We start from the raw sequence: 16,853 nt of genomic DNA on the forward strand, positions 1-16,853 counted from the left end.
CCACTTTCAACATTGACCTCCCAAAATGCAAATTTTACTTGTGTTTTTTTTAAATCCCCCAGAAAACATCCTTGCAATGCATGGGTGTAGGTAGGGGAGGGAAAGAAACGACGTGAAAGGCAGGGGGAAAATCACTTGTAGGGGCAGAGGAGTGAGCCAGGCGGCCGGGCCTTGCTGCTCCCAGCCCCTCCGAGCCCAGTGAGCCCGTTCTGCCCCCCGCGCCCCCCGGGGTGGGTCCTTTTTCCTATCGATTTCGACGTGCGCGCTACAAGCGAAAACCCGTGATTCGGGGCTGAAAATATCGATGGTTTGAATGACATCGGCTTCTTGGTGACCGAAATTTGCCCATCAACGCACACACGTTTATGTGCGTGTGTCTACGTGTACGCTTATGTATGTGCCCCCGGCAGCCCCGAGCGCCCCACCAGCTGCCGCCCTCCTTCTCCTTCTCCTTCTCCTTCTCCTTCTCCTTCTCCTTCTCCTTCTCCTTCTCCTTCTCCTTCTCCTCATTCCCATTCTTCTTTCTCCCTCCCCCACCCCACCCGCGGGTCACCTCCGGCTCCCGCGCATGCGCCACTCTGAGCTCCGCCCCGCCGTCGCGTCACCACCTGGCGCGCCCGGCTGACGGCGGGTCTATAGGGAGGAAGCCCCCACCCCCAGCCCGTCGCCCTCTTCCAACATGGCGGCTCGCGCCTCAGGCGTGCAGGCACGCAGGCGCCGCCTCGGCTCCCTTCCGCCGAGCGCCGCAAGGGAAAAAGGCAAGAAGGAACAGGCCCGGGAACTCTATGGTTTCGCGCGGTGGGTAGCGTGGCGCAGCCGCCTAGTCCGCCCGCCCGCCCGCCTGCCTCTGCCCGCGTTGCACGCCGGGACACAGCGGGTCCTCTTTCCTGCCCCCCCCCCTCCCCCACCCCCGCCCGCCGCCAGTCCTCCGAGCTTGCGCCGCGCCGACATCCGCGTTGCTCCCAAGATGGTGGCGCGGGGCTCGGGCTGAGAGCGAGCGAGTCCGCGAGAGGAGGCGCACCCGTGGGCCCAGCCCGCCCTCTCGCCCCTGCGCGCCGCGCCGCCGGCCTCGCCAGGCCGCTCGCCTCTCCCTTCCCCGCCCCGCCAGGCCGCAGCCCCGTTTCCTCCGCTCCGGGGCTCCGACGGCTCCACCGGCGGCAGCGGCGGCGGCGCTGCCTCCTCCTCCTCGCCTGCGGTCCGGCCCCGAGCGCGGCGCGGCCCCCGCATGAGCCCGGGCGGCGGGAGTGAGCGGGAGCAGCAGGCCGCGGCGCCCAGGTCGGTAGGTGCTGCGCAGCGCCCGGCCCGGGGGAGAGCCGGGAGGGGGGATGGCGCCCGTCTCACGCCGGTCCTGAAGGGGAGGGGGCCAGGAGGCTGCCCTACCCGCTCCCCTCCGCCGGGGAGATCCCCTCCCACCTCGGGTGGGGAAGGCGGGCGGCAGGCACGGCGGCAGGGCTGCGTGGCCTCGGTGGTCCTCTCCCTCCTCCCCGTGAGGCACACGGGTTCGTGGCTGCCCCGTCCCTCCCCAGCAACGGGAAGGCCGGGCGGGCGGGTGGCTCTGGGCTTCAGCCCGCCTCCCGGGGAGACCAGGCTTGCTGGGCGACCTTGGGTGAACCCAGCCCGCCGCTTCCTCAGTGTCCCGGCTCGGCTGAGCGGCGCGGCGGCGGTGCCCGCTCCGCGGAGCTGCTGTGGGCTCGGAGGGCCTCGGTGCCTTCGGTACGGCCCGCGGTGGTAGTTGGGGAGGTGCGGGTGCGCGAAGTGCTGCGAGGGTGCGTAACTAGTGTGCAAGGCCCGCCTAACAAAGTAGGTTTGTTACCTTCTGTCCAGTCTGAGGAGTTGGATCTGCTGACCGGCGAACAGGCTGCTTTGCTGATAAACGCGATCTGTCGCTCCTGACTGTAGGACTGGCTGGGTTTCAGTTTTTAAGTGTATCTGCGGTATTTCTTTTAAAGGAACTCTACGGGTTGTTATGGTTCACAGTCGATTTGTAAATCAGAGGTCCAAGGTGATGTGACGTGGTCATTCAGAAGTTCCTACTGCTTAGGAAACAAACCATGTTCCACAACTCTCCTTTAACTGGCAAGAACCTGTAATCTGTAGACTTGTAGTTATGCTTTTTTTCCTCTAGTTAATGAAAATACTTGTTTGTTTCTTTCTTTCTAAGCGATGTTCTAATTCTGAGACAAGCCTGTGTCTTGCACATCACTTCAGTGATGATCCTTCTATGTCTGTATGGAAGTTTCCCTACCTCAGTAGGAGTCTGTGCAAATCAGAGGCTCTGTGAGAATCAACTTGTGAGATTAGTTTTACCATGCCTCTTGCATGTCTACCAAAAAGTTCCTTAGGGGGAAATTGTACCTGATTTTAGCTCTGATTTCCTAAGGAAGTAAGATGTATGTGATTGTATTGTCAGTTTTTCTTTTTTTTTTTTTTGACTGGTTTGAAAGGGAGACGTCTAAAAGATTAAGTTCCTAATTCATGCAGATAGCATCATGTTAGAGGGACGTTCTTTGCTAAGGGTGAAGCTACAGTCTAAGTTTAACTGCATTGTTAGACATCAATGACGGGGTGGGAGAATAATGGAGATGGTGACAGGTACCTCTTGATAAGAATGAAAACTGCTGGAAAATGAGCTTTACAGTTTTTACAAACTACTTGGTTTGGGTGGTGGCACTAAATACTCTGTGCCCTTTCGTCTTGGAAACAGTTTACTTTTTTAAAATTTGAAAATACTATGAAGCTTGGAGTTTAACGAGTGTGTTGAATTGAAAGTATGTGCATTATCAGATTGCTATAGATGTTAAATAGTTTTCCTCACATACATTTGTCTTTTAGAACAGATGCAGTTTGCAGTGCTTATGACTTGTCTTTAGAACAGTAATGTTCTGTCAATTCAATACAGACAAACCTTGGAAGAAAAGCTAGACCACTACTTAGGTTTACAGGGCCAAAAAATACCTTTAATTAAAATTATTTTGATGCAATATTATAGATACTTCATCTCTCTTTTAGAGTGGAATGGAAGGTATTCATAAATGTTTGCTGTTTAATGTAGCATTTTTCATACTGAAATTAACAAGTTTTTTTTTTCCTGTTTACCAGTTGTTTGCTATTTCTTCTCACTGGAGTATCCTGAATATCTCTCAAGAATTTAGAAATAAAAGCAACAAGCTAGATGGCAAAAGAAATAGTTTTATTTGTTTGAGGTTTTTTTTAGGGGAATGGTTGTGTGTGTTTAAAAAAAAAGTGACGAAAGGAAAGACAGGCTTGAAAGAGCAGAGATGTTTAACTTTTTCATAGCAGTGAGTTTCAAAGTCTAGATCTCTGAGTCCAGGTCCTCTTCAGAACTCTAATATTGTATGAGTTTGATCCCTTTTTAATAACAAACAAAACTGTTAGTCTTGTTTTAATTGCTGCTTCTGCTTAAAGCCGTATGCAAATGATAATTCTTTTTTGAACGGAATTTAAAACTCTGCATTTGTTAAATACATCTAGGGATGTTCTCAGCTTGTTAGAGTCTCTGTTAGAGCACCTTGAGTTTGTCTCTGCTCTAATCGACTTAAGAAAATAAAACAGGTTCTGTTTATTTTCATTTAACTTTACTTTCTGTAGGAGAAAACCTGCTTCAGAAATATGAAATTACATATGTACCCCAGTGTAAAATCATGCTTATTTTATTATGAATATGTGCTATGTTCTCTATGAATTCACAGGTTCTATTTAACCAAATATATAATTGGGGAGGGGAAATATCTTTGAGTCAAGTTTTAATAGTTATAAACATGTTTAATTGTGAACATGTTTAAGCGTATAACATTCTGTATAAACAATAATTAGTGTGGTACATGATATGACACTTATGATGGAACAAATTTAGTGTTTATGTTTTTGTAAATATGCATGGTCTTAGTTTTTCCTGTGCAGGGAAGATATTTTTTTATTTTTTATTTTCCTCTGCTCCTTTTGGTTTCAGTTTACTTAGTGAATGTCCAGAGAGAATTGATCTTTTTTTAAACGCAGGAAATACCTTTCTTCCTCCCCACACCAGTGTATTCATACACTTGGAGGTAAAAGCCACTAATTCTTAAAAATAGAACATGCAATTGAGGGACAAGATGAGAGAATTCCTAAAGCGTGTAGGTATATATCTCACTTCCAGTGTCAGTCTTCCATTGCTGTGGGCCAAGTCTTCACTTCAATTTAGTTAATAAATTGATATTGATTTTTAAACAAAGGAGATATATTTTACACTTTTTCTGAAGTGTCCAGTATATTTAAGGTAGTTACGAGTTTTATAGGGAAGCAGCGTTGAAAGGTTTTCTGTCATTAATCAGATTCTAATTTGTACATGGAAGGAGAGAGATAATGCATTTGGTATCAGGGTCTATAACAAGTAATTTGGAATATGATATTTACTTTTTGGAGAAATAATCTCCTCTTTCCCCTCTCCCAGGAGAGTGCTGTAAGCTTTGCTAAATAGTTGGTTCTCAGAGACAACAGCAATGAGCAGATCACATGTTTGAAGTGACTTTTGTCACCTTAAATACTTTGACCTTAACATTTACTGCATGAACTTCCTTATTTACAGGCAATGTCTGACAGCCTCCTAAGGCTGCATTGCCCATGAATGCAAGTTCGGAAAAAAGCTAGCTCATATGAATCGTGATGTGTGTAATGTATCTGGTTGGTTAGCAGAAAGTCAACAAATACAGTGTAAAGGTAATATTTTGTAACAAAGCAATGGTAGCTATACCTGCTGGTGAGACATTTTTCAGGAAAATAACCTCATAGGAGAAATACAAAAAAGATAAAATCAAATAATTGTTGAGATTCAGGATTCATGCTTGGCAGTGTAACACATGACCAAATAGAACTTTAAATTGCTATTTTGAAGAGTTCCACCTCCTTGTGGCTAGGAGTGACAGAACTTACTGATGACAAAATAACTTACTGGTTGCAAAATTGCATTATAAATAAATATTACTGTAGTGTTCTGTCTCAAATACTCTTACGAATGAATCTCTTAAAGGAAGCATTAACTACTTCTTGCTTTTAATAGGTTGAGCCTGCTTCCCTGTATTATGCAAACTGCTGAATGGAGGAAGGGGGTTGAAGTCAGACTTTACCGATACTCTTTCTGTTACCATCCTGCATGGTTCTTTGCCCATGTTTTACAGGGTGGTGAAGAATTAGGAGAAGCTGCAGTTGTTCAGCTGAGTGGAACTAAATGGGTGGCTTCCCTCTGGACCCTCACTTCACTGTCTTAGGTAAGAGGGGTGACCTGCTTCTTTCAAAGAAACTTGCAACTTTCAAAGCAACCTTAGAACTGAGGTGTATATGTTTTAAGAGAAACTTCTAGTTAGCGAAGCAGAGGTTCGAACTCTTTCTGTTTGAGGTTTTTTTTTCTTTTTTGTTTTCTAATCTAGTGACTTGAAAAGGATATTCATAGTATGTAGCTGTTCAAGACTTTTCATCGAAAAGCGTTATTGTTTGCATCCATCCACATATCTTTTAAGGCATGCTCTATGTTCACATACTTTACCTTAGAGAATCGTGCTTATCTTATGTAGTATGTCAACAGTGGGACTGTACCAGAGGTGAATTACAGCGGCGATGTTTTAGCACAAACTTGAACTCATGTGCCAGTTGTCTGCTTGATACGGAGAGTGCTACTTTTTTTCATGTTCAAATCTTGTATGACATAATTTCAAAGCTGTGGCCTACGTAACTCAATAACACAAAACTTAAGCATCTCAAAAACTGAGGTACAGTATCTCAGTTTGAAACCCAATGGAAGCTTGGTCTTGATGGTCCTTACATCAACTGGTGGGATGGAGTCCGTATTTGGGTTTGGTGATTGTTGCTTAGTTGTCTGGCAGCAATTAGTCCTCGTGATTTGTTTTTTATTCTCATAGGACTTCTACTGCCTTGACCGAGCTTAAGTAATAGAGGTGAAGCTAGTTCTTCATCTGTCCTTCATAGAGGAGAACACACTCTTACTCCCTTTGGTGGACCCCTTTTCGGACTTGTTAATACTTTCTTGATAATCATTACACCAAATAAATCGATAAAATGAGGAAGTTAGAATGACAAATAAACACCCCCTCTCCCTTACCTTTAGGAGCTGTGTGCAGGGGAGGCACAAGAGCTATCTGTAACACATTGCCAAGCTTGCGCGGTGCTGAGAGATGCCAGACTTGTCCAGGCAGCCAGACTCTGGCACTACTTGTGTACTCCTGCTCTGGTATGCTCTGTGGGACCTAGGTTGGAGCAGCTGCAGTTCAGCAGGCTTGGGGTGTTAGAGGGTGGTGGAGTGGCTCTTAAAGGAGCTGAACTTCTCAAATGGGCTGCGGTTCAAAATACTTTGGGAAATGCTACCATAGTTGTAGACAAGTTTTTCTTTTGCATTATGGTTAGTCATGTGTTTAGGCTGATTACTTTCATGCTTAAAGTATGTTGATTTTACGGTACAATATTTTCCTTTTCTTAAAAGGTATCAAAAACTTTTACAAAGCTAGATAATACTGAAGAGGTCTATCATGACTTCAGAATTTCTGTTTCCAATATGATGTTTTCATCTTTCTTATTTGTATAGTCACGTTCAGATAATGATTACTTTTTATTTCATCATAGTGAAATCTCATGTCCAAAGTCTTGGTGATTAATATCGTGTTTTAATATGTGCATATACCCTATTTTATTTTTAGAAGATCCAAGGTATACTAGTGTACACTGGCTGCAGTTGCAGCATCTAGATGTGTTTCAGCTGTTGTAGCAAAACTTGTATTTCTGTGGTCCACAATAGACATTCTTATAGTCCACACAACCTGCAAGTCCCATGAGAGTTCAAGGACATGGGAGCTCTTAAGAGTGTGTATCACTTCTGGGAAATACTGGTATTTTTTGGTTGCAAAGATTGAGCCCTTCACATTGTAAGGTGGTGATAAATACTCCATTTGCATTGTTCCTATGACCTGAATATCTTACTGAAAGAAAGATGTTTGTGAATACTTGGGGTTTTTATTTGGCTAATGTTGTTATATTAAGAATGCCAGTCATTGAAGAAAATTATTCTTGTTTGAACTTATATATTAGAAACATCTGTAATACTAGGTAAAATACCTACCATTTTCTTTAGGGTAGTGCACTCAGAATTTTTTTTTTTGTGCTCTTCTCTTGTGACAGTTATTTGGGGGGAAAAAACGTGGAAAACATCATTTAAGGACCTAATAGAGGTGTCTTCATCATGTCTTCCAGACATGAGAGTTGCAAAGTATTGTTCATAGTTTATAATTACTTTCTTAAATATTTTGCCATTCTGTATGCTATGGTTTGGTTAATTCAGTAGCTTAGCATCTTTGCTAATATCATTCAGTGTGCTTTGAAGTCTCTTTTCTTACTGAAAATGTATGACATAATTGTAAAAAAACAGCACTTTTGGCTCTGGTCATGTGACAGATCAAGGTTTCTTTATGTTGAGTGTAAACAATAGGGTTAGCCATGCTTTTAGTCACATTTGCTGTTTGCATTTTTTTAGGCACATGTGGCTTACTGCTAATTAATAAGTGTATTAGAGATGAATGTTGAAGAACATCTGACTTCATGAAATTATTTTCATTCCTTTTAGACAAGCATTGCAGATTTCATGTTTCATTTTGTTGTTGTTCATATACCCTTTGTGCAGATTTTTTTAGTGGGCTGCTGAACTCCTGCTCTGCTTCGGTGGTAGGTGGTGGGGGGGAGGTTGAGGAAAGAGAACCAGAAGTCAGGTGCTTCAGTTTTGTGCTGTTACTTGACTTACTTGCTCTTCTGCTGCTAGCTACATACTATTAAGCAAATCCTCTGTCTCTGTCTCCTCTACTGTGGTCATCTTTCTTCTGTAAATTGTACTATCTTAAACTGCATAGCTTCAGTTATGTTGGGAACCTTCGTTTTCTTTTCTTCTATTGCTGGGTAATAATAATAAGATCCGTGATAGGTGTATTTGAGATACTACTTCATGCTGTACTTTGTGCTCTGCTTATACTCTATGCACACTGAAAGTTGGTGCTTTAGTACCTTAGAGGAGAGTGAGTGAATTTTATATAGATGTCATTGCTCTATGTGTGTACGTGAACAAATACATACATTGGTATTTAAGCTCAAAGTTCTGTGACACAAGATGTGAAAATATTGGTCACGTTTGTCGGAATAGTTTTAATCGAGTTTGCCTAACAGTGTCACTTGGAATGAAGAATTATTCTTTGACAGAATGTAAGATAGATATTCTGGATTTCTGCTGTTGGTATGGAGTGGAAGTGCCATCTCTGAACAGGAAATTTATCAGCTACCATCTTGTACTCTTCATATAAATTTATTTTTTCTTCTGAATGGTAGTAAAGTTTTATTGGCACAGTTGTATAGCATTAACTTATTCATCCTAATTGTACATAAATCCACATAATTATCATAACTATTTAGCAGTCCTGTTTCATGAAACAGATAGGGTGCTCTATTTAACTTTTTAATTTAAATATAAAAAATTGTGTAGAAACTGTTAGTGCTGTAGAGCTTTACTGGCACAACTGTATCAGTCCAGCATCACTCCTTTTGGGCCTTTGCTACTGGATGGGTTCTCTGTTGTTTGACATCTTTAAAACAAATCTGAACGTACTCTTAAGATAACCAGATTAGGGTTTCCAACATGAGAACTCCAGTCTAACGCAGAGATCAGCCTAAATCAGCTGTATTGGATTTGTTTGTTCAAAACATATGTTTGTTGATTTTAATCCTTTTTTAAAAAAGGAGGGAGAAGAAACCTTGCCAGAATCTTCTGGAAGAAGAAAATGGAGATTTGTAATGAACTGGATGAACAGATTGTAAAACTGTATTGCATCACTAGAGAGGAAAGAATAGGGAACATCGTGTGTGTATATACTTTCTGCTGTTGTGGTTTCCCTAATATACTAAGTATTTTCTGTAGTAGTTTTTATGGAAAGCATGATTTAGTCTGGGAAGTCATATGACTTAGTTTTAGGTAGTCCTGCAAGGAGCAGGGAGTTGAACTCAATGATCCTATGGGTCCCTTCCAACTTGAGATACTCTATCATTCTAAGTCTGTGTTTCCTCTAGTTGCATACTTGTGACTAATCGAATGGCCGTTCTTGAGTTAACTTTTGAAGTTGTATCAAACTTTGTATTGGTATGGAACATAGTGCAAGAACTAAAATGTAATGTTTTGCGTTTTAGGTACAAGAACTGTAGAAGTCCATTTTAGAATTTGAAAAAACAAGTTGCTGCAGCTCTGGAAAGATATGGTATGTTTGTTTTCACTTACATTGTGTATATGCTAATAGTTATAATAACAAAGAATTATACTTTTGTTCCCTGATAAAAAAAAAAAGTTGGAAATAAATTCAGGAAGAAACACACATGTTCATTTTTCCCATTTTTTTCCAACTCAGATGTCTGTTACGTAGGCATAGTTCTCCAGAAAACTGAGTTGTTTGATTTTTCTTGGAGGAAAATAAATACTGTTGATGCAACATTGATGAATTCACTTTTAATTTGTTTTACATCTCAGCATCATGCTGCTGCCATCCATCTGTTTCTCCATGGATTGGATAAGAATTGGTGCTGTTTCTGAAAGTTTAAGGCTTTTTTTTCCTTGATACTGAGCATATAGTGAGGCTTATACAGTTTTTAGATATGACTTGAAAAATAAGTTCAGAACTACTAGAAGACGTAAGCAAACGTCAGTGTAAGTCAAATTTGCAAATCAGAATGTTAGGAAATACAGAAATACTTCATTAGCAGTGTTAAGATGAGCCGATGGCATGTGATATCTCTTTTTGTCTAGGCTCTTAAATGTCCAGTCATCTTAAAAATATGTACATAATATTGCTGCCAGGTTGGAACCTTAATTTGTAGTTATTTTAATTTCAATTTTCTAAATTTATTCTGGTGTGGTCATGTGGAGATATTTGATGTTACGAAACAATTGCACCACTCCATAGTGTCTTAAGTTCTGTTGTTCTGCAGTTTGGTACATAGAGAATTTTTGAAACTTTTTGCATTGCTGCATTCAGAAACACAATTATTGTTTAAGTTAATTTTTCTACAGTATTAAATAGGTCTGTTAATCCTTATATAAAGTTGTATGTAGTTACTTCAACAACTGCTTCTAAGCAATGTGTATACTTCCCTTTTTTAACCACTTGAAATGTGAGGAAGAACTCAGTAACTTCAGATGTATATGCTGTGTGTTTATGTGTAGATTTTTCTTTTGAATGTGCTTAACACAACATATTTAAAGTTTTGAAATCTTAACCTAGCAGAGAGGTTGTTGAGTGTCTTTTTTTAAGTTCTATTTCATAAGAAGCTATAGGCAGGAGCTAAAATGATTGATTCTAAGCTGAAACTTTAAATATAGTATGTGCTAATTAAAACCTGTAAATCTCTCAAAAAGCTATAATGTTACATTATCACAATCCAGATGTTCCTGAGAGAATTGTATAGATTGGTCCTTTACTCTAGCAGGCATCTGGCAGGTAGTGTATGTTCATTTTTGCACCCACAGCACCACTGGGACCACCCACCTGCTTCTTGCTCTCCAGTTTCAATACCAGTTGTGTGTATGATGGCTCTTCTTCAAACCTAAACCATTATTTCTTTATTGCTGTTATTTTTGCTGGCTGCTTTTTTCCGAATGTTTAACTGCTTGCCACCATATGTATGCACAGTCTTTGTGATGATATACACTTCATAAATTGATTAAGAATTCCCCTCTAATCCCCTACAACTTGTGAGGAATGAATACTAATGGAACATCAGAAAAGCTGAATGTTTTGCTACAGAATTGCACGATTGCTTGGTTTTAATGTAAGCTATATATAAAAAAACATGCTAGTGACACTGAAAAGCTTGATGAACAGAAAGGTACTTCACATGGAAGACTGCTTGAAAGATGAGTGGCAAAAGATAGCAAAATAACAAAACATAAGCAAAAGGGCAGATGGAATAAAAGTTTAAATAGTTAAGCTGAAGTGAATCTGTAGAACTTAGCTGTTTGGAAAATAACTTAACTTGATACCTAGCCAGTAAAAGGAGAGCTACTTAAAGAAATTTAAATAGATGATTGGATTTCACCTCCTGATGTAGGAGGGGCTTTCCATTCATAAATGTGTTTTATTTTGAAGAGAGCCTGAAGTAGCAGACATAACTGAGATAGAAACAAATGGTTCTGCTGCAGAAAGATAGGAGTGTGTGTAGTGGAAGAAAAATCAGCTGTGGTCCAAGTGAAAAATATAGAAGCTAAAGATAATTTCAGATCTTTCCTTCTTTTGCAAACGTGAATAAAGTACATCTGTGATCTTAGTGGAATATCAAATCAAAAACAAATGTTTAAGGGAAAATCTAGTGTCCAGAGTTGCAGAGGCCGTTGTAGAATATGAGAATAATGCACAGGCTTTTAGCTTTGGGCTGGGGAGAGAAGATGAGAGCAAACACTAGACCTTTTTCTGTTACTATGTGATTTGTGGAATATTGACATAAAGGCAATGTAAGTATACAGATACTGTAGGATGAAGCTTTTACCTAAATCTATCATCAATCTCTGTATATTAAGATGCACAAATTCTACCTTTATTAAACTAAGTAACTTGTATTTTTACTGAAGTGTAAATTCCAGAATGGCACCAGCTTTAATTTGAAGATAATAGCAAATTCAAATCTCCGCCCCAAGTAATTTATTCCAGTTTTAGTTGTCCTCACTATCTTGCATGCTTGTATTCCTACTCTAATTTGAATTTATCAACCTTCAGTTTCTAGTCGTGGGTTTTTGTACGCTTTCTTTTAATTGGAAGATCTTTTTTTATGCATTCTTTCTGTGCTATGAGAAAACTTAGTTTCTTCCAGTATCCATATTGATTAGCTTGGTTAACTTTGAACTCTTTCCGTTATCTAATAACAAGGCACCTTCTCCTATCTTCATGCTGTCTTTGTGGCGCTTTTCTTCTAATTCTAGAACGTTTTTGAAGAATATTGAGTAACTGCAGAACTGGGTTCAGGTTTTGAACGTGTCTGAAATACTTTGTGCAGATGAGCAAAACACCTTTCCAGGAACCCTTTGAGTCATATCTGTTGTTCTAGCTGTAACACTGGGAGTATGTGCATATTTTACTCCTCAGTTGTGACTGCCTTAGTCACTTCAGGCTCGCATTTTGCAGGATAGATCCCAATTATTTTGGTTTTCTAACTGTGTGAATTTGTATTTGTTATTAGTTGAATGGTTTGGTTTGCCAGGCAGTGGAAAAAAAATCGTAGAGATGCCTCACTACTGTCTTTTTGCAGCTTCATTAGAATTTATGTAATCAAGTTTTATTAGTGGCCATTTTATTTTACTTTAGGATCATTGGTAATTTGACCTGCTATTAGTTGCATGAAGAAAACTTATGGAGTCTTATGTCTTTTTATGTTTTCTGTGTTGGAAGCAGCATGCAGGCAACAAAAGCAATTGAGGTTTCCAACCTTATCAAGGAATTAAGTCTCAAACATGCCTATTAGTACATTTTTTAGATTATTTTTTTTTTCCCCTGCAAGTGACAGTTAAGATTGAATTTAGGGATTTGGTGAATATTCTACAGTTTCCTCCAGGATACTTGAATCAATGTCAAGTTATAAGAGGCCAGCTTTCCCATTAGTTGTTAGCTCCTTTTTTGAAGTAGTAAGCTAGCGAGGGTAGTTCTTAGGGCACCTTTCACTGTATGGATGATGAATGTCCATTTCATCATGTTACTCAAAGTCATTCTGGAAAGGTATTGAATTAATTCTTGAGGGATTCGGAGGAATTCTTCAGAAAACATAAAAAAACCCCTGTCTTTAGTGATATCTTCTTGAGAAAGATAGTTATTTTTAATTAAGCAACTCAAATTCCAGCACTGGAAGGTGAGAAAGATCATGGTACTACTTTGTACAGGTGAATCCACCTCTGTTTTCATGAGATCATCTGTCAAAAAGAGAATTTAAAAAAAAAAAAATTGGATCAAAGATTACTTGAGTGGATACTTAAAATTCTTTTGTAAAGGAAACTTAAATTCTTACAAATGCCACTTCCCAGGGCACACATCCTTCAATAAGGTCAATATGAAGTCATAGTTTAAGTAAGAAAAGCGTTCTTCCTCTCAGGGATCTTCCTTGACCTTGGATACTGAGTGTCAGCTGCCAGATTGCTGTGCTGTCACAGAAAGTGAACATCAAATAACAAGGGGAAAGTAGTAGGTATAGGAAATCCATGTAAGTGACAACTTTCTATGAAGTTATTTGTATCTGGAAGCTTTTTGGCTTTGATTTTGATTGCTGACAAGTAAGTACTTGTGTTCTTCATGGTATGGCTTTAGGTTCTGTATGTTGAAGCTGCAGGCTTCTTCTTGGCTTGTGTTTATAAAAGTTCCAGACTTTCAAGACTAAATTAATTATGTGAAGAGAAGATCTCATCAGGCTATGCAACAAAGTTGCTTTTAGCCTCTTGATCCATCTGAATTTGATTTCTGACTTCTTGTTCTTTCACTTGGCTATTACTTATTTCCTCCCTCTTTTTGAGTTGATAGGAACATTCTTTTCAGAAAACTGTACTTTCGCCACCATGGAGAAATGGATGTTGTCTCAAGCTACTGTATAAATGTTATTTATCCTGTTCCCTCTTGATGAGGGCTACTCCATGCCACGTGATGTTCTTCAGATACATGGTTTGAAGGCATGGATCTTGTGTAATGTCTTGCTAATTATAATAGGAGTTGTAGTCCTGGTTGAATCTACCTCTTGTAAATAGTCACTAGGCAGATATAGATTTGTCTGTACTGAAGCCTGCCCAATCCCGAAGAGCCTAGCAGCCATCTGTGGTTTCTCAGACATATTCCACAGGCACAAGCTTCGTGTGATACCTTCAGCTGCTCTGTGTGTCTGTGAAAGCTTAAACTATAAGCCACGCTCATCATGACAGTGAAGACCAGAGAAATCTGTTTGAATCATAAGAATAAATATCTTCTCTGGGGCTGCTATTACTGCCTTCTAGAAGGCAAGTTACATCCAAAGGGTTTTTTTGTAAAAGAATTCCTGTGACAGAAAAGCAGTTGGTTTATGTCAGTTTCTTGATCTTCATAATACCCTTTTCCAAGATAGTACTCTGTTCAACAATAATGGTTTCCCTTTCCTGATCAAGTAGTATCCTTTGACTCTCTTATTAGGCTTTTTTCTGCCTTGTTTGGGTCCTGCAGTCAAAATCTCCTTTGTTCAAACTAGACTCAGAATAAGGAATCTTTGATGGCAGTCTCCTTCGCTACCCACCCCATGTTTCAATGTGCTGGTCTCTTTGCCAGCAGACAGTACTTTGCTGGTGCTTTAATGACTAAGGCTTTAGAAAAATGAATTCTTTCATCTGTGCTAGGGAATCTTTGCCAGTCATATTCTGTCCCACAGGAGTGGCAGCAAGGGTAGGTGTGGAAGGTAGGACGGGGAAGAGAGAGAAAGATTATTCATTAAGATTTCTTATATCTGGATTGTTGAAAAGTAGCATGAGATTTTTAGAACGTAGTACAGTAAATCTAATTTTAAGGTCTCTAGTAACACATGAGAAATACGCTGCAGCTACCCGATTCAAAGCTCTGATCCACAATAAATTCAATTTGTAGATACAAATTTCACTACAAAACTTAGATGAGTTAACTTCAGCTTGGTGAGATTCATGCCATTGGATACTGCGTCTCTTCACAGAGCTGCTGTAGATGCTATGTTCAGCAGTGTGATAGATCTGACAAACAGAGTTGAATCCATGCTGGGCCTGGGCACAAACTTGGTCATGATTGTGGAGCTGCCACCTCAGAGCATATTCTTTAATGCTCCAAAATCTGATGACTTTTGAATCCAGCACTGACACTGTGTGTTCCTTCACTGTTGACAATCGTGTTCATGATTTCTCCCATATGAAACAGCCTCAGGAAAACCCTATTTTACTAAGGCTGCTGTCAGCCTGTTGTTTTAACATGCTTTCATCTGAATGGAAGACTACTGTAATCAGCTTTTGCCCATGGTCTGGGTGATAAGGGACACAAGTCTAGGTAGGGAGTGATTGATTCAGCATGCTTCAGAATGTGAGCTGGTACTTCCAGCAGTCAGGCAGAATGTAGGTTTCCCAGCCAACAAGGCATTAGAGATCACACCACTGTCCTTTTTGACCGGCATACTAAGTTACTTGGGCAAAGAGCTAGAGGGAGTTTTAATTTCTAAATGCATTTTTACAGAGCCATTCCACATCAGTTCAGAAAGCAGCAAGAATTTATGTAACTTTAGAAGAAAGAACTGCCTTACAATAGGCACCTGTTTCTTTAAAGCAAAGGCTTGCCTGAAAGTGGACATTGTCAGGCCTTAAACAGTCAGAATGCCATAAGCACTGTTTTGTGGCTTCTTAGTTTTGCATCAGCATCTTGTTTTTTGCTGTTTTCTTTTCTGTACAGCTGATAGTCAGCAAACATTAATTTGAAAATCTTTACCCTGTTTGTCATTAAACGTTGACAGATGAGGAACCTTTCTAACTGACTTTTATTCCTCGAACTGTATTCCTGGAATTGACTCAGTTAAACTTTGACAAATTACACCTGTAAAACATAGGTACTAGAGAACCTCTGTTTTATTTCGGAGATTTTTGGTAGCCTACTTCTTTTTTATTTATGTCAACTGCAATGCATTTGGATGAGAAGACTTAAATATTACTGATGTTAAAATAATTAAATGGCACTTTTCCTACCTCAAGGAATGTACTCGATAAAACTAATAAGCATTATTCCGAAACTAATTCAAACTTTGTTCCATTGCAGAGTTTGTAGCAGAACGGCAAATTGTAGTAGAATGGCAAAAGTTAGCAGCTTTTCTGACAGACTTTAGAAAATCATGGGCCTTGCTTACTGATCAGTGATTTTGTATCTCTGACAAGTCAACAGACACAAATTATTATTGATAATGCTTGATTGCTCATCAAACCTAAGACCTTACTGAAAGACTCTTGTAGTAGGTTGGACTGAAGCACAAAAGCTTTTACTGAAACATTTAAAGCTGTCTGATGTGCTCTCTTAGTATTTGCACCAGATCATCACGGCTGTGGGTGTTGCAGAGAGCTGCAGGTGTGCCCTCAATAACTTGCTAGCCTTTGTGCACCTTGGTTCTGTATGAGGCTTCTGCATGGCAACCTACAAATGTGGGGTTTCATCTGGGTTAGAGCCACAGGAGTAAACTTCTCAGACACTGTACAGAGGTCTGTTTTCATAGCTACTGGCTGTTTAGAGAAAGTAAGATAACTTTTATTTACTGAATACAGTGATAACATTTCCATTTTAATCAAGGCTTTGTATTAACAGAAAGTGAATAATGCTGTTTGTGATCTGACTCTCCATCAGAGGCTTTTTTGCTTTACAGTTGTTGTCCAGCGCACCTAGGAGCTCGGGTGGGAGAGAGAATGGGGTGAATTGAGTGTTGAGGGTTATATTTGGAAATATTTTATCAGTGAACTTTTAGTTTAGAGTAGATAATAGCAGTAGGTAAGAGACTAACTGGTTCCTTTTCAGCCATGGAAGTAATCAGCTGGGGTGGTCCCAGGGCGCTCTGGGCACGAGTATTGCTGAGTGATCATTGGCTGCCACCTGCGTGACAAAGTAAAGGACCAACCCTTCAATTTATACCAGTGGAGCCAGATCACGGGAAACAATTGACAGGTAAAATACACTTTTGAAAATCTAAGGGAGAGGAGAGAGTACATGTGGTGTAAATGGAGGAAGGAATCTAAAAGATTGACCACAGATAGTGAAGGTTGCTCCTCTAAAGCTTTTTAC

At 40.3% G+C, this 16,853-nt stretch overlaps 1 protein-coding gene across 1 annotated transcript in view; it reads left to right on the forward strand.

Moving 5' to 3' along the window:
• The first annotated feature begins 709 nt into the window (after positions 1-709).
• UBE3A (ubiquitin protein ligase E3A) overlaps positions 710-16,853 on the forward strand; it is a 55,845-nt gene continuing 39,701 nt past the window's right edge. Inside the window, 3 exon segments of the mRNA XM_086619265.1 lie at positions 710-798; positions 9,226-9,293; positions 16,590-16,736. The gene's annotated coding sequence lies outside the window, so the exon portion shown is untranslated.

This window comes from Tauraco erythrolophus, chromosome 1, assembly GCF_009769465.1.
Source record: "Tauraco erythrolophus isolate bTauEry1 chromosome 1, bTauEry1.pri, whole genome shotgun sequence".
Taxonomy (NCBI): Eukaryota; Metazoa; Chordata; class Aves; order Musophagiformes; family Musophagidae; genus Tauraco; species Tauraco erythrolophus.